This window comes from Mauremys reevesii, linkage group 1 (genome assembly GCF_016161935.1).
Source record: "Mauremys reevesii isolate NIE-2019 linkage group 1, ASM1616193v1, whole genome shotgun sequence".
Lineage (NCBI taxonomy): Eukaryota > Metazoa > Chordata > Testudines > Geoemydidae > Mauremys > Mauremys reevesii.
The window spans coordinates 103,080,019-103,096,689 of NC_052623.1; the positions used below are offsets into that span (position 1 = coordinate 103,080,019).

At 39.1% G+C, this 16,671-nt stretch overlaps 1 protein-coding gene across 2 annotated transcripts in view; it reads left to right on the plus strand.

Moving 5' to 3' along the window:
- The window catches only part of CLYBL (citramalyl-CoA lyase), a 247,583-nt gene that overhangs the window by 25,235 nt on the left and 205,677 nt on the right, over positions 1-16,671 (plus strand). The gene's annotated exons all lie outside the window — the stretch shown is intronic.

Consider the following 16,671-nt stretch of genomic DNA (forward strand, 5'->3'; position numbering starts at 1 on the left):
CCAGTTTTAACACTATCCGTTTATGTGTGTGAGAACAAGCAACTGCTTTATTGGTTGGCTTACTTTATGGACAAGTTATTTGTAGTTATCTGTGTAATTGGATATAGAGAAGGGGTGTGTGTGTGTGTGTGTGTGTGTGTGTAAAACTGATCCTCTCATTCATTACTTACAGTGAAAGGGAGGATAAATTCCTTTGCCTTGCACAAGTATTTATGAAATTAAAGGATACACTCAACTTGGTACACTCTATAGAATATATACAAAATGTATTTTTACTATGCGCTCTTATTTTTCCCTGTAAATTATTATGCTTGTTCGCTTTTCTTAAAGCTGCTTCCTAGAAAACACACACAGCCTTATAACACTAGCCTTGAGAACCATGCATTGCGTGCACTGTAAAGCAGTGTTTTCATTGCAGGGATAACTGTGGTATGGATTAATGTTGTTGCCAACCCAGAAGGAGAGAGTGTTGAATGTAGTTAAGGACACATACTTATTGCATATACTCTTCTGACAGGATAAACTTAATCTAGGTGTTTTAGGAGAATGACACTGAATCTTAGGGTTCATCTTAGTGTTTTCCCCCCCTCAAAGGAGTCAGGAGAGTTTTCAGACTGAGGTATATGAGTAGTATATTGGTTTTTACTTTAATTTTTTCAAATTATATACCTTGATTCTAAGAAGATTAATTGTAAAAGAATAAAAAAAAATTTAGTGTGCATGAGGTACAAACTTCAAATGAGTTTAAAAAATCCAAACTGGAACACAAATTGGTTCTTCCTAGGCAGCAAACATGCTTGGCTGTTGATATGCTGTAATTTTCTGCTTTCCTTAGTAAAAACAGCAATTACTTATTTGTTCCATATCCCCCCCGAAAGCACAGATGCTACTCAGTCTGTCCATTTTCTGGGCACTGCATTTTTTTTAACATAATTTAACTGAAGTTTTCCACTTGCCTACTGTACTATTAATAGCATCTATTTCAGGCTCATGCCAGTTTACCACTAGCACAAGACAATGGTGTGTTGGAACTAACCGTGACTGTGAAAATATTGCTTATCACCCTCTATGTTATAGTATACAAATGTTTGCTTCCAGGTGCAGTTTTGTGAAGAAGTGAGCTAATCTTAGAAATCAGTACAAGAATTGAAAAACCTACATGGTCACGGTAGTTAAGATAGTAACCTAGCTGAACTAAAGGCTTGTTGTCTTTTCTTTAACATCATGTTTGTTGTAAATACTCTTTCGTAGAATCATTGTGGTTTTTGTACATTTTATCTGTTAGTGAAATGTACATATTTCAAAATAAAAATCTCGGGTGAAATCCTGATGCTATTAAAGCCAATGGCAAACTCCTATTTTACCCTTTGTTTCAAAATCAGTTAAGGTTGCTAAGTGACAAAGATGTAGATACCTATCACATAATTTACTAATGTACTAAAAAAACTAAGTACATAAACTAACTAAATAATAGTTCAGGACATCATAAATCTTTTGCTGCGCACATAATGAACACGTTATTTCATATCAAATACAAAGAAATGCATAGTTTATTACAACACAGCCACCTTAACACTCTGACCTATGGATTTTTTGTTTGCAATCTTGAATTCAGTATCTAAATATTTTCTTTTAAGGACCACTGTTAACTGAGAAGTATGTTCTCATTAGATTCTTTAAGGTGCTTAATTGCCATTTTTAATTTAATATTGTAGATGTAGTTTAATAGGAAAGTAAAAGGGCCAGTTAGGCAGGCAGAACTGCACGGTCTTAATGTATGGATGAGACGATGGTGTAGGGAGGAGGCATTAGATTTATTAGAAAGTGGGGAAACTTTTGGGAAAGGGAGAGCCTATACAGGAAAGATGGGCTCCACCTAATCCAAAATGGAACCAGATCGCTGGCACTTAAAATTAAAAAGGTTGTAGAGCAGTTTTTAAACTAAGGGCTGGGGAAAAGCCGACAGGTATGGAGAAGAATGTGGTTTGGACAGAGGTATCCCTTAGGGGAGGACCTATTAATGGAGATTCTCTAGGTCCTAATAAAGAGGAGAGAATGGAAGATGATAAAATATGGGTAGGATCTGATGAGAAACAGTCTAGTGAAAAAGAGTCCCATTCAGTTACATCATGTAATGGCACATAGCTAAAAGTGAGAAGTTTTTAAAGTGCTTATATACCAATGCTAGAAATGTAAATATGTATAATAAGAATATAGCAGTAGGGATATATTACCGAGCACCTGACCAGGATGGTGATAGTGACTGAAATGCTCAGGGAGAGTAGAGAGGCTATTAAAATTAAAAACTCAATATATAGGGGATTTCAACTATCCCCATATTGAGTGGGTACATATCCCCTCAGGATGGGATCCAGAAATAAAGTTTCTTGACACCTTAAATGACTGCTTCCTGGAGCAGCTAGTCCTGGAACCCACAAGAGGAGAGAGAATTCTTGATTTAAGTCCTAAGTGCAGCACAGGATCTGGTCCAAGAGGTGAATATAGCTGGACTGCTTGGTAATAGTGACCATAATATAATTAAATTTAACATCCCTGTGGTGGGGAAAACACCACAGCAGCTCAACACTGTAGCATTTAATTTCAGAAAAGGACTACACAAAAATTATGAAGTTAGTTAAACAGGAATTAAAAGGTACAGTGCCAAAAGTGAAATCTCTGCAAGCTGCATAAAAACTTTTTAAAGACACCATAATAGAGGCTCAACTTAAATGTATACCCCAAATTAAAAAACACAGTAAGAGAACCAAAAAAAGTGCCACCGTGGCTAAACAACAAAGTAAAAGCAGCAGCGAGAGGCAAAAAGGCATCATTTAAAAGTGGAAGTTAAATCCTAGTGAGGAAAATAAAAAGGGGCATAAACTCTGAGAAATGAAGTGTAAAAATATAATTAGGAAGGCCAAAAAAGAATTTAAGAACAGGTAGTCAAAGACTCAAAAAGCAATAGCAAAAAAAATGTTAAGTACATCAGAAGCAGGAAGCCTGCTAAACAACCAGTGGGGCCACTGGACGATTGAGATGATAAAGGAGCACTCAAGGATGATAAGGCCATTGTGGAGAAATGCTAATGCTGTCAAACAGCTGTTTGGTCGTGGTGGCCGGGTGGGAAATGCTGGGAGATACGTGGAGGAGCGGGGACGTCGGGTGCTCAGGCGGGGAGGAGGAGGTGGGGTGGGCAGGGGTATGGGAGTTTGGCTGCCGGTGGGTGCAGAGCGCCCACTAATTTTTCCCTGTGGGTGCTCCAGCCCCAGAGTACCCATGGAGTCGGTGCCTATGCTCACAGCTGAGGATGTGAGGAAAATTGCCAAACCTGCGCCATTCTTTTTAGTTGACAAATCTGAGGAACTGTCGCAGATTGAGGTGTCATTAGAGGAGGTTTTGGAACAAATTGGTAAACTAAACAGTAATAAGTCACCAGGATCAGATGGTATTCACCCAAGAGTTCTGAAGTCAAATGTGAAATTGCAGAACTGCTAACTGTAGTCTGTAACCTATCATTTATATCCGCTTCTGTACCAAATGACTGGAGGATAGCTAATGTGACACTAATTTTTAAAAGGCTCCAGAGGTGATCCTGGCAATTACAGGCCGGGAAGCCTGACTTCAGTACCAGGCAAACTGATTGAAACTATAATAAACAACAAAATTGTCAGACACATATATGAACATAATTTGTTAGGGAAGAGTCAACATGATTTTTGTAAAGGGAAATCATGCCTCACCAATCTACTAGAATTCTTTGAGGGGGGTCAACAAGCACGTGGACAAGAAAAATCCAGTGTACTTCGATTTTCAGAAAGCCTTTGACAAGGTCCCTCACCAAAGGCTCTTAAGCATATTAAGCTGTCATGGGATAAGAGGGAAGGTCCTCTCATGGATTAGTAACTGGTTAAAAGATAGGAAACAAATGGTAGGAATAAATCATCATTTTTCAGAATGGAGAGTGATAAATAGTTGTGTCCCTGAAGGGTCCTATTCAACATATTCATAAATGATCTGGAAAAAGGGGTAAACAGTGAGGTGGCAAAATTTGCTGATGATACAAAACTACTCAAGATAGTTAAGTCTCAAGCAGACTGCAAACAGCTATAAAAGGATCTCACAAAACTGGGTAATGGGGCAACAAAATGGCAGATGAAATTCAGTGTTGATAAATGCAAAGTAATGGACACTGGAAAACATAATCCCAACTATGCATATAAAATGGTGGTGTCTAAATTAGCTATTACTACTCAAGAAAGAGATCCTTGTAGTCATTGTCTGTAGTTCTCTGACAACATCCACTCAGTGTGCAGTGGCAGTCAAAAAAGCGAACAGAATGTTGGGCATCATTAGGAAAGGGATAGATAATAAGACATAAAATACCATATTGTGGACACTGGAAAACATAATCCCAACTATGCATATAAAATGGTGGTGTCTAAATTAGCTATTACTACTCAAGAAAGAGATCCTTGTAGTCATTGTCTGTAGTTCTCTGACAACATCCACTCAGTGTGCAGTGGCAGTCAAAAAAGCGAACAGAATGTTGGGCATCATTAGGAAAGGGATAGATAATAAGACATAAAATACCATATTGCCTCTCTATAAATCCATGGTACGCCCACATCTTGAATACTGCATGCAGATGTGGTTGCCCCATCTCAAAAAAAGATCTATTGGAATTGGAAAAGGTTCAGAAAAGGGCAACAAAAGTTATTAGTGGTAGGGAATGGCTGCCATATGGGGAGAGATTAATAAGACTGAGACTTTTCAGCCTGGAAAAGAGACGACTAAGAGGGGATATGATAGAGGTCTATAAAATCATGACTAATGTGGAGAAAGTCAATAAGGAAGTGTTATTTACTCCATCTCATAATGCAAGAACTAGGGGTCACCAAATGAAATTAATGGACAGCAGGTTTAAAACAAACAAAAGCAAGTATTTTTTTCACACAATGCACAGGCAACCGTGTGGAACTCCGTGCCAGAGGATGTTGTGAAGGCCAAGATTGGCCCTTAAATTAGTACTGGAAATAGCCTCTATGTAGAAATCTTTCTGTGTAGACAGATTTACATGCAGAAACAGATATTAAAATATAATCTTTATGCTTCTGCACAACTTAAAAACTCTTCAGGAGGGAATATTTTTTTTTTCTGCAAAGCTTGTAAACTCAAGCCAATAACTATGTTCAAGGATTTTATATGCACCTCTGGCGAAATTAGCAGATTTTATAATTTCTCATATGCAATAGCTCTGGATTTTTCCATTTTTTTCCTTTATCTTGGTGGAAGGAGAAGATAAATTTAAAATCTTCGGTTATGAATGTAGATGTTCAAAAGCCAGGAAGTGAAAAATATTAAGTTCTCTAGTAACTTTAACTCAGCTATGATCCACAGATGTTGTGTTGTGGTGTTCTCAATAACTGTTTATTTAGGAAGTTTTAAGAAGTTTGGAAATTATTACCATGCACTTTTTATTTAGAGTTTAAGGGTGCTGGAGCATTTCAAAGAAGAGTTTCAAGAATTTTTAACATGGGTAAAACACTGTATTTTTCCCTACCAGAAATTCAGTGTGAGTCAGACATCTGTCATGGGAAATTTCAATCCAAATGGTTAAAGTCTGGCAAAGATATAAGCAACTGTAAAATAAATAAATAAATAAAGTTTTAATAATAGGCAGTGCTACCAGTCTTGTGTATGTGTCTGTCTATATATATAATCGGACTGTCTGTCTGTGTATATATATACACAGACAGTCCGATTATGTAGATTCCAAGGCCAGAAGACGCCATTATGCTCATCTAGTCTGATCTCCTATATAACACAGGCTATAGAACTTCTACAAAATAATTCCTAGAGCATATCTTTTAGAAAAACATCCAATCTCGATTCTCAAGGGAGAATCCACCATGACCCTTAGTAAGTAGTCTGAATGGTTAATTACCCTCACTGTTGTAAACTTGCATCTTATTTCCAATCTGAATTTGTCTAGCTTCAACTTCCAGCCATTGGATCTTGTCACACCTTTCTCTACTAGACTGAAGAGCCCATTATCAACTATTTGTTCCCCACATAGGTACTTATAGACTGTAATCAATTCACCCTTAACCTTCTCTTTGTTAAGCTAAATAGACTCAAGGAGCTCACTCACTATAAGATTTATGGATTTCCTAATCCTCCATTCTCGTAGCTTTTCTCTGAACTGTCTCCAATTTATCAACATCCTTCATAAATTGTGGATACCAGAACTGGCCACAATATTCCAGCAGTGGTCACACCAATGCCAAATACAGACATAAAATAACTTATCTTCTATTTGAGTTTCCCCTTTCTGTGCATCCAAGGATCGCATTAGCTCTTTTGGACAAAGCATTGCACTGGGAGTTCATGTTCAGCTGATTATTCACCCTCCCCTAAAAATCTTTTCCAGAGTCACCACTTCCCAGGGTAGAGTCCACCATCCTGTAAGCATGGCCTGTGTTCTTTGTTCCTAGATGTATACATTTCTATTTAGCTGTATTTAAATGCATATTGTTTGCACCCAGCTTACCAAGTGATGCAGATCGCTCTGTATCAGTCACCTGTCCTCTTTATTATTTACCACTCACCCAATTTTTTGATTATCTGTAAATTTTGTCAGTGATGATTTCATTTTTTCTTCCAGGTTATTGATAAAAAGGTTAATTAGCATAGGGCCAAGAATCAGTCCATGCAGGACCCCACTAGAAACACACCTGTTCAATGATGATTCCTCGTTTACATTTCGAGATCTATCCGTTTCCCAGTTTTTAATCCATTTAACATGTGACGTGTTAATTTTATATTTTTCTAGTTTTTTTTTAATCAAAATGTATCAAGTCAAATGCCTAACTGAAGTCACACTGTATTGTGTCAACACTATCAACCAAGCTGGTAACCTCATAAAAAAAAATCTAATTATATTGACAGGATCTATTTTCCATAAAGCCATGTGGATTGGCATTAATTATATTACCCTCCTTTAATTCTTTATTAATTGAGTCCCATATCAGCCATTCCATTATCTTGCCTGGGAACTATGTCGGACTGACAGGCCTATAATTATCCAGATCATCCCATTTACCCTTTTTAAATACTGCCACAAACTTAGCTTTCTTCCAGTCTTCTGGAGCTGCCCCAGTGTTCCAAGACCTACTGAAAATTAACATTGTGAGAGAAAGACAATTAGCAGACTGATATAACTTTATTTGGAATGCTAATGGAGGATTGAAATTGGGTCAGAATTTCACTTCGTCCTTACAGAACAAATTTTAGAGGCTGTCGAAGAAGAAAATTCTCATAAAATTTTGTCTAGAATGACTGTTAGCATAGGACTCAGAAACAGCCTGTAAGCTATACCAGCACTTCTCTTAACCATAATCTGTTTGCCCTCCTTTATTGGCGGCAGTGCAGTGGCACTAAAATTCAGAAGTGTAGCTTCCCCACCAACCTGTAAGGGATTGGAGAGTAGGTGGTCTGGCCTACCAGTCACAGCTGGGCTGGAGTCTACACATCAGGGGCAGTAGTCAGTCAGCAGGTGTCAGAGGAATCACTAGAGCTGAACTCAGTAAGAAAGAGTCAGGGTCAAAGTCAGTTTGGGGTTGGAGACTGGAGATTAGAGGTATTACCAGGCTGGAATCAGGAGGCAAGAACCAGGGTAGCAGTCAGGCTGGAGTCAGAGACAGGAAATCAGAGGTTAGTACAAGTCTGGATACAGGAGGCAAGAGTAAAGGAGTCAGGCAGAGATTAGAGGTTGGAGATCAGGAGATGAGGTGAGGTCTGGAGTCACAGTAGACCCAAAGTCTCTGTTGTTGCCCAGACAACTTCCTGAGGCACCCTCCAAGGTAAAATAGGGTGGTTAGCCAATCAGAGGGCCACAGGGTACTGTCACTGTGGCTCCCTTGGGCAGGCCTTCCTGTGGTGCCTATTCTCCACAATGCTTCCTTGCTGTGGCTCTGCATGGCCTCCTGGTGGCACTGTGGGAACATCAGCCATCCCATGCCCTGCAGACAGGGATTCTAGTCCTTGCATCCTTCCACTGCCATCAGCAGAGGCGCAACTCCCAACTTGGAGTTGCACTGCGATCTGAGCACACCCCAGTGCATTGGAAAAGTAAAATGGCAAAACACCAAATTTCCAATAGGTTATTGGAGTGTCCTGGGGACAGATTTTTATTTCATAAAGTGGAGGAAGTAAACAAGGGGACAGCCATTTTAGACTTCCTTCTGACCCAGGGCTTTGGAGTGGAGCCCGGAGCTGGAGCGCAGAGCAGCTCCGGAGCAGTGGAGCTGCAGGTTTTTGCCTGGAGCTGGAGTGGAGCTGGAGCACAGCTCCAAAGCCCTGTTCTGACCAAACAGGAGGGAATTGGTTCTGAATCTGAAGTTGGAAGGCAATTTTGGTGAAAGTGATCAAGAAATTATAAGATTTCATGATGCTAAAGAAAAGAAGGAATGGGAGAAGCACAATAAGGACAGTGGACTTCAAAAAAGCAGACTTTAACAAACTCTGAGAACTGGTAGGCAAGGTCCCATGGGAAGAAAATCTAAGGCAAAATGAGTTCATTACAGCTCACAGTTTCTCAAAGAGACAGTATTAAAGGTACAACTGCAAACTATCCTGATGTGAAGGAAATATAGGAAGAATAATTAGAGGCCAACAACTATCAAGCGACATAAAAGGCAATTGGAAGAGGTTCTATAAATATATTACAAGCAAGAGAAAGACAAAGGAAACTGTAGGTCCTCTGCTTAGTGGGCAAGGAGAAGTAATAACCATCGACATCAAGAAGGCTGAGGTGTTTAATGCCTATTTTCTTCAGTCTTCACTAAATTTTTTGAAGGATTCCTTTTTGATTTTCAGGTCATTAAAGAGCTCCTACTGGAACCCTATGGACCTCTTACTATTCTTCCGGTCGTTCCGTCTGTCACCGTGCCTCAGTGGGTCATAGCTGAGAATACCAAATTCAGGACACATGCTGAGAATTAGAATAACCATCAGTTTGGGTGAGTCTGCCTATCATTAGATTATACGAAGCAAGTAACAAAAGTAAACTTCTGTCTCACCACACTGGTTAACAAGAAGTCAAAAATGCAGTCGTCTTAGGCATTCCAGACCTGGTTTCACCGCCCAGACACTGGACTTGATGAGTGGTTACTGAAAACCAATTTAATCCAATCATGCTGATACTAATCCTTAAGTAGATAAAAGCTAAAAGTTTAATAAAAGAAGACAACACACAAATAATTGCAAAGTCCTTGTATCAGGTTTGTAGCAGTGATGGAATAGACTGCTGGCTTGTAAAGAATCTCTAACTTCCAAAAGATTGGAAGGTCCTCAGTCCATAGTTCAAAATGCTCCTTTTAGTCGTAAATCCACAGTCCAGAGACTCAAGGCAAGAGAGAGGCAAAATGGAGATATCTCCGGGGTCTTTTATATCCTTTATCATCTGCCTGGAAATTTACTGTCTCAAGCAAAGCTCTCAGCCCAGGTGCATGGAAAATTGCTGGCCCAAGATGGAGTCCAGGGTCACATGAGCATATCACATGTCCTTGCATGTCTTGATGACTCACAAGGAGTAGCCATTGCCCATAATCTTGCTGAGGCATCCACAGGAAGAGCTATCTGGGCGGAATGAGTTTCTTCTATGGGCCATCAATACATAGCTGTCTGGCCTTAATGTAAATTTTGCCTGGTGGTTGTTACCCAGGAATTAGGGCTGTCAAGTGATTAATCGCACTGTTAAGCAATAATAGAATAACATTTATTTACATATTTTTGGATGTTTTCTACATTTTCAAATATATTGATTTCAACTACAACAGAATACAATTACAGAATACCAAGCGTACAGTGCTCATTATATTTATTTTTATTACAAATATTTGCACTCTGAAAAACAAAATAAATAGTATTTTTCAATTCACCTAGTAAAAGTACTGTAGTGCAATCTCTTTATCCTGAAAGTTGAACTTACAAATGTAGAATTATCTACAAAAAATAACTGCATTCAAAAATAAAACAATATAAAACTTTAGAGCCTACCCATCCACTCAGTCCTACTTCAGCCAATCACTCAGACAAAAAAAATTGGTTACAATTTGCAGGAGATAATGCTGTCCACTTCTTGTTTACAATGGCACCTGAAAGTGAGAAAAGTCATTTGCATGGCACTGTTTGTAGCCGGCATCACATTTACGTCTCAGATGCAATAAAGATTCATATGTCCCTTCAGGCTTCAACCACCATTCCAGATGACATGTATCCATGCTGATGACGGGTTCTGCTCGATAATAATCCAATGCAGAGTGGACCGACGCATGTTCATTTTCATCATCTGAGTCCGATGCCACCAGCAGAAAGTTAATTTTCTTTTTTGGTGGTTCAGGTTCTGTAGTTTCCACATCTGAGTGTTGCTCTTTTAAGTTTTCTGAAAGCATGCTCCACACCTCGTCCCTCTCAGATTTTGGACAACACTTCAGATTCTTAAACTTTGAGTTGAGTGCTATAACTATTTTTAGAAATCTCACATTGTATCTTCTTTGCGTTTTGTCAAATCTGCTCTGAAAGTGTTCTTAAAATGAACGTGTGCTGGGTCATCATCTGAGACTGCTATAACATGAAATATACAGCAGAATGCAGGTAAAACAGAGCAGGAGACATACAATTCTCCCCCAAGGAGTCCAGTCACAAATTTAATTAACACACTTTTTTTTAATGAGCATCATCAACATGAAAGCATGTCCTCTGGAATGGTGGCTGAAGCATGAAGGGGCATACAAAATTTAGCATATTTGACACACAAATGCCTTGCAACGCCGGCTACAAACACTGCCAGCATTGCAAAGTATTTATTTTGTTTTTTTACAGTGCAAATATTTGTAATAAAAAATAATATAAAGTGAGCACTGTACACTTTGTATTCTGTGTTGTAATAAAATTCAATACATTTGAGAATGTAGAAAAACATCCAAAAATATTTAATAAATTTCAGTTGGTATTCTATTGCTTAACAGTGCGACTAATCACGATTAATTTGTTTTTAGTTAATCATGTGAGTAAACTGCAATTAATCGACAGTAATACCAGAAATACAACACATGTATGATGTCAATACATAGCCAATATTCATAACTTCAGATAAAAAAATGATACATGCATGTAAATATGATAATCATAATAATTAAATCATAACTTTTCCATTGACATCTTACATGACATATTTTGTACAAGATTTGTTGCAATAGTGGCAATATCAATCATACAGCTTCGCACCTTCACATCGGGATAGTTTGCTGTTGTGCCTTTAATATTGTCTCTTTGAGAAACAGTCAGCTCTTCTGAACTAATTTTTCCCTTAGATTTTCTCCCATGGGATCTTGCCTACGAGTTCTCTGAGTTTGTTATAGTCTGCTTTTTTTTTTTAAGTCCATTATTCTTATTGTTTCTCTTACTCCTTCCTTTTCTTAGAATCATGAAGTCTATCATGTCATGATTACTTTCATCCAAATTTCTTTCCACCTTCAGATTCACAACCAATTCCTTCCATTCAAGTCTAAAATGGCTGTCCCCCCAGTTACTTCCTCCACTTTCTGAAACAAAAAATACACTCTAAGAAGTTATTGGAAATTTAGCGTTTTGCCATATTAATTTTCCAACAGATATCTGGATCTAGGTAGTTCAAGTCCCTCATTACTCCTACGTCTTGTGTTTTGGATTTTTTCTGTTCCTTGTTCTCAAAATGTCTCATCCACCTCCTCTTGATTTGGTGGTCTTCTGTAGACCCCTACCATGACATCGCTGTGTTTTTTTCCCTTTTATCATCAACCAGAGAGTTTCAACTGGTCTCTGTCTCACCTCCTTCTGGAACCTCAGAACAAGTGCATTTATTCCTGATGTATAATACAACACCGTCTCTCTTTTTTCCCTGCCTATCCTTCCTGAACAAGCTGTCCCCCTCTATACCAATAGTCTAGTCATGAGCTTTTGAATGAATCAAGTCTCTTTGATGCAAACTGTCATAATTTTGTTTATGTACTAAGACTTCCAGTTTTTCCGGTTTATTCCCTATATTCCTTGCATCTGTGTATAGATATCTAAGATGTTGAGCAGATTCTCCCACTACTCCTCTTGTTGCTCCCATGGTCCTATTGTAATTTTCCACCTGGCCCTGTGTTAATGTTGCCTGTTTTTATACCTCTTTGTGGGTTTTGAATCTAGTTTAAAGCTCTCCTCACTAGGTTGGTGAATTGATATTCTTCCCCTTTTTGGTCAGGTGGACCCCATCTCTTCCCAGGAGTCTTCATTCACATTCTTATGGTCAAGAAAACCGAAGCCCTGCTATTGACACGTCCTGCACACCTGATTTCTTTACTCTTACTCCCAGAGCCCTGTAATCACTGTTAATCTGCTCATGATCATACCTGCCAATATCATTAGTGTCATGTGGAGGAGCAGCATATGCAGGAGTGATCAGAGGGATGGATGAGCTTTGGCAAACTTTCTGTAACTTCTCAGATGCTGGCAGCTCACCTCTTGGGACATCAGGTCAGGTCATCAGATGGATGAGAAGTCACCGACCACTATCATTCTACATCTTCTCCTCTTTGGTGTGGTGGCTGAGAGTCTCCCAGCCTTGGAGGCAGGTGGCTCCTCCTCCTCCCCAACCTTTTGGGTCTGCTCCTCAACTCCTGTTGCCTGTACAGCATGCTGGTTCTTCACCTTGATGTACGAGGGACCTGGGTGGGGGATAGAGCAAGACCAGGACATGGGTAGAAGCCTCCAGGGTTAGGATGCCTGTGTGGCCTGGGCCCCCACAGGTGCAGGTAGAGGAAGAGCCAGTAGTGGTGTTGGCAATGTGCTATTTTTCTCCCATTGCAGGTTTTTTTCCTTGTAGAGTACCTGCCAGTTAAGGAGAGGATAGGGGAACCCTATCTCTGTGCCATCTTCTGCTGGTGAACTCAGCTGGCTAACTCCATTAGTCTCTCAGCTGCCTCTGTCTCACCAACCATATGTCTCAATTAAATTTGGGAGATAGGATCAATTTATCTGTAGCAACAATCTACAAACAGAACTGACTGTTAGGCCAGGCCTCTTACATTTGGATGTGACCCTGTTGTAATAAGTGGGATTGCATGATGGGTTTGCTTGTAGGCAGTGGTGGTGGAGTTGGGCTCAGTGGCCCAGGGGGTCCCTTGTAGTCCTGTGTCTTTATGTCCCTAAATCTCATATTCCAGCGCTTTAGGCAGTCTCCTGAAGGGGTCAGAAAGGAAACATTTTCCTTCTGATGTATTTGGAAGGGGGGTTGCATCTCCTTCCTCTGAAGCATCAAAGATGGCCACAGCTTGAGATGGGATATCAGGCAGAGTTGACTGGTGCTGACTCAGTTCTCTGAGACGGTACAGAGAAGTCACTTTTTTTCCCTCATGCTTCGCTGTCTGGGTCTTGCTCTTGTTCAGGGTCTAACTGATTGTCATTTTTGGGGTCTGGAAGGAATTTTACCCCAGGTCAGATTGACAGTGACCCTGGTGCGTTTTCACCTTCCTATGCAGCATGAGGCATGGCTCATTTGCTAGGATCATCTGAGCATCTCACTAAATCAGTTCCCTGCCACTGCCTCAGGAACTGGAGCACCTCGGTCCCTCCTATTCACTGTCTGTGACACACAGTAGCTTCTCTCCTGTGGGCTATAATACTTTAGTCTAAGCCAGATCGTGGGGCTCAGTACAGATAATTGGGTGTGGTTTAGTGGCCTGTGTTGTTCAGGAGCTTAGATGATCAAGTGGTCTCTTCTGGCCTTATACTCTATGACTCTATTGAGTTTACTTCAGAGAAACATAATGACTTCTGCTATTGGCTGTTCTAGCTAGAAGGCCTCTTCATTGTGTACAGAGCTGTTTTAATGGTACTTTCAAACAGAGAAGGCCTCTAATCTTTGTCAGGATGGAAATATTGCAAATATCAAGCTAAATAAATAGTGAGATTTAATTATAATATCCAATAGACTAAGATAGAGTCCAGTTTCCTGGCTAGCAGGGGAGAATTAAGAATGCAGGCGTCATTTAAAGAAATTTGAAATCCATTCAGTTCATTGACTGTATAGTCAAGAGAGAGGGTATTAAAAAAGCAGTAGCCTAAACTACTGAGTCAGGCCTCAGTTAAATAAAACAGGTTTAGAGGCTGGGCTGTATGTGAGGGGGAACAAAATTGTGAGAGAGGATGCTTGGAGCCTTCCCTTCACTTGGGTCTCTGTGCAGTTGATAGACACAATCTGGTCCTTGCATTCCGTGGACTACACAGACTTCACAAGCCATTCTAGTCTATGTAACATGGGCTGGATAAGGAGGAGAAATGGCCCACCTGTCTCTCCTCCACTGCCTCACTGGCCAGTGAAGCCAATCCTGTGCAAGACAGTGTATATTCCATGTGTGGGAAGAGTGACACAGCCTAGGACTCTAGAAGCCATTGTGCCTGAGCTGAGCACAATGCATCTGGATGCTCCCAATAGGGAAGTATGCCTCTGCACCACCTGTAACATGGGTGTCTGCTTTTTAAGACACAATATAACCACCTGTCATAATGGCACAGACAGAAGAGAACAGATTCTTAGGAATACCAAAATGTGATGAGGAAATATGGAATTGGAAGAGGTCAAATAGAGGAAAATAAAATAATGTCCTGGGTATAATTTGGGGTGGGTGGGTGTAAGAAGAGGCCTCAAAAGTGTGCTCGTTTCTCCTATTTAATCTTCAAAAATGGGCTGCCAGTATTTCCCTTTAAAAATTAAAAATAATTTAATTGAGAGAGTGAGTTATGGGTTTTCAAAAAATTGAGTAAAAGACTGTCCTTGGGCATGTTAATAATGAGTTCCAAGACTGTTTTACTTTGTTTGGAAAAAAGTGAGGAAAATCAAAACACTCAATAGGTCAGATCCTCAGCTAGTGTAAATTCACTGAAGCCAATAAAGCTAGTCTGTTTGACATCAGCTAGGTATCTGCCCCAATGTTTTTTCTGCCTATCTTGCAGAAAGCAGGTTGCGATAACCTTTCCTAGAGTAAAAATGACTTCTGTGTACCCTTCTGAGCACCTGAGGACTTCTCAGCCAACTGGGGAACCAGAAGTAATAACATGACTTAAACCATGTGATGAATTCCAAGAAATCAGGGATAGAGCTCTAATGCACAGCAAAAATTTGCACTAAAATTGTTGAAGCACAGAAACTCTTAAATGTTAACAGAAGCTCCACAGATTGTAAAAAAGCACAAATTTGTGAAATATCCATCGTAAAACTGAAAATAGTCCAGAGTTCTGATATTAATTCTTTATTGTTGATCCATATGCATTTCCTTTTCATTAATCAAAACTGACAGTTATTTGTGTGGTTTTTAAAAAATTCTTTAAAGCAGAATAAATGGTGCATGAAAAGCATAAATGATGTCATTTTTAACTGGCCACTAGATGGCAATCATACTTTACTATTAAAACAGGGTCTACTATGTAGATGTAATACTGTTGGAAATTTTCACATGGTTCTAGTGAAAGCTTTGATTCTTTTGATCACTAATGATAACTCTGCACTGATTTTTGTATTTAGTGGCCTTTAGGAGACTAAATGCAAAAATAACAAAATATCTTCATATTCTCTCATTTGGTTGATATAGCATACTTTACCGTTAGCTAAAATAAATATTTATTTGGCAATTTATGAATTTGTAAAGTAGTTGACAGGGGCAAATGGGCACTTTTCTTCTATTCTGACATTAGCACGTTGACAATAAAAGAAAAGGGGTGTGGCTGAAAGACAAATAGCTCCCCCCCCACACCTTTAAATGTATTTGTGTGCTAAATAACACTGCTTTTATGTAATACTTGGCTCTTTTTTCACAATCAGCAGAGCCAGTCAAGAGCCCAAACTGTACTTCCCAGCTGTCTTTTAGCTGAGCATATTACTCTATCCCTAATATCCAGACATAATCCTACAATGTACATTTTGTAAGTAACTACAATTACAAAACAAAAAAGCATCTCTTTAAATAAATATATAGGTACTGGTTGGTTTATATTAGTTTTACAATTAAAACAGCCCAATTTTTTTGCAAGAGATCAATATTATTGTACAAAATAACTGGCTTAGATGCTGTATTTTTTTAAAATTCTTTGTTAAATGTAAATACATTGTCCATAATTAGATTATGTAAATAGTAGCAGTTAACATTCATATTTTTATGAAGCTATTGCATTTTTTATCACTAACAATGCAAAAATGGATACAGAGAATATCTGAGAAAATACACGTTTGAGGGACCGAGAGAGTATATCAAAATACAGTTTGGAAACAATGGGCCAAATTCTCTGTTGGAATAAAGTGACGCAACTCTATTTACATCAAAGAAGCTTTGCCAGTTTACACCAGTAGAAAATTTAGCTGAATAATTTGATATGGGATCATAGCTGACATAACTTTCTTTCACAAGATCTGCATAATATGAAAGGAAATGTATATTTTTATGTAATTTAGTGTTATGTTGTACCAAGAATAAGTGAGAGAGAGGCTCTGTTTCAACCATGCTCCATGAAGATTAATCTGATTATTGTCTGATGCAGTTCTACTTTTGGTTCTTGGTGAGATGTTCAGAGCATACATGCAAAAATGATTCA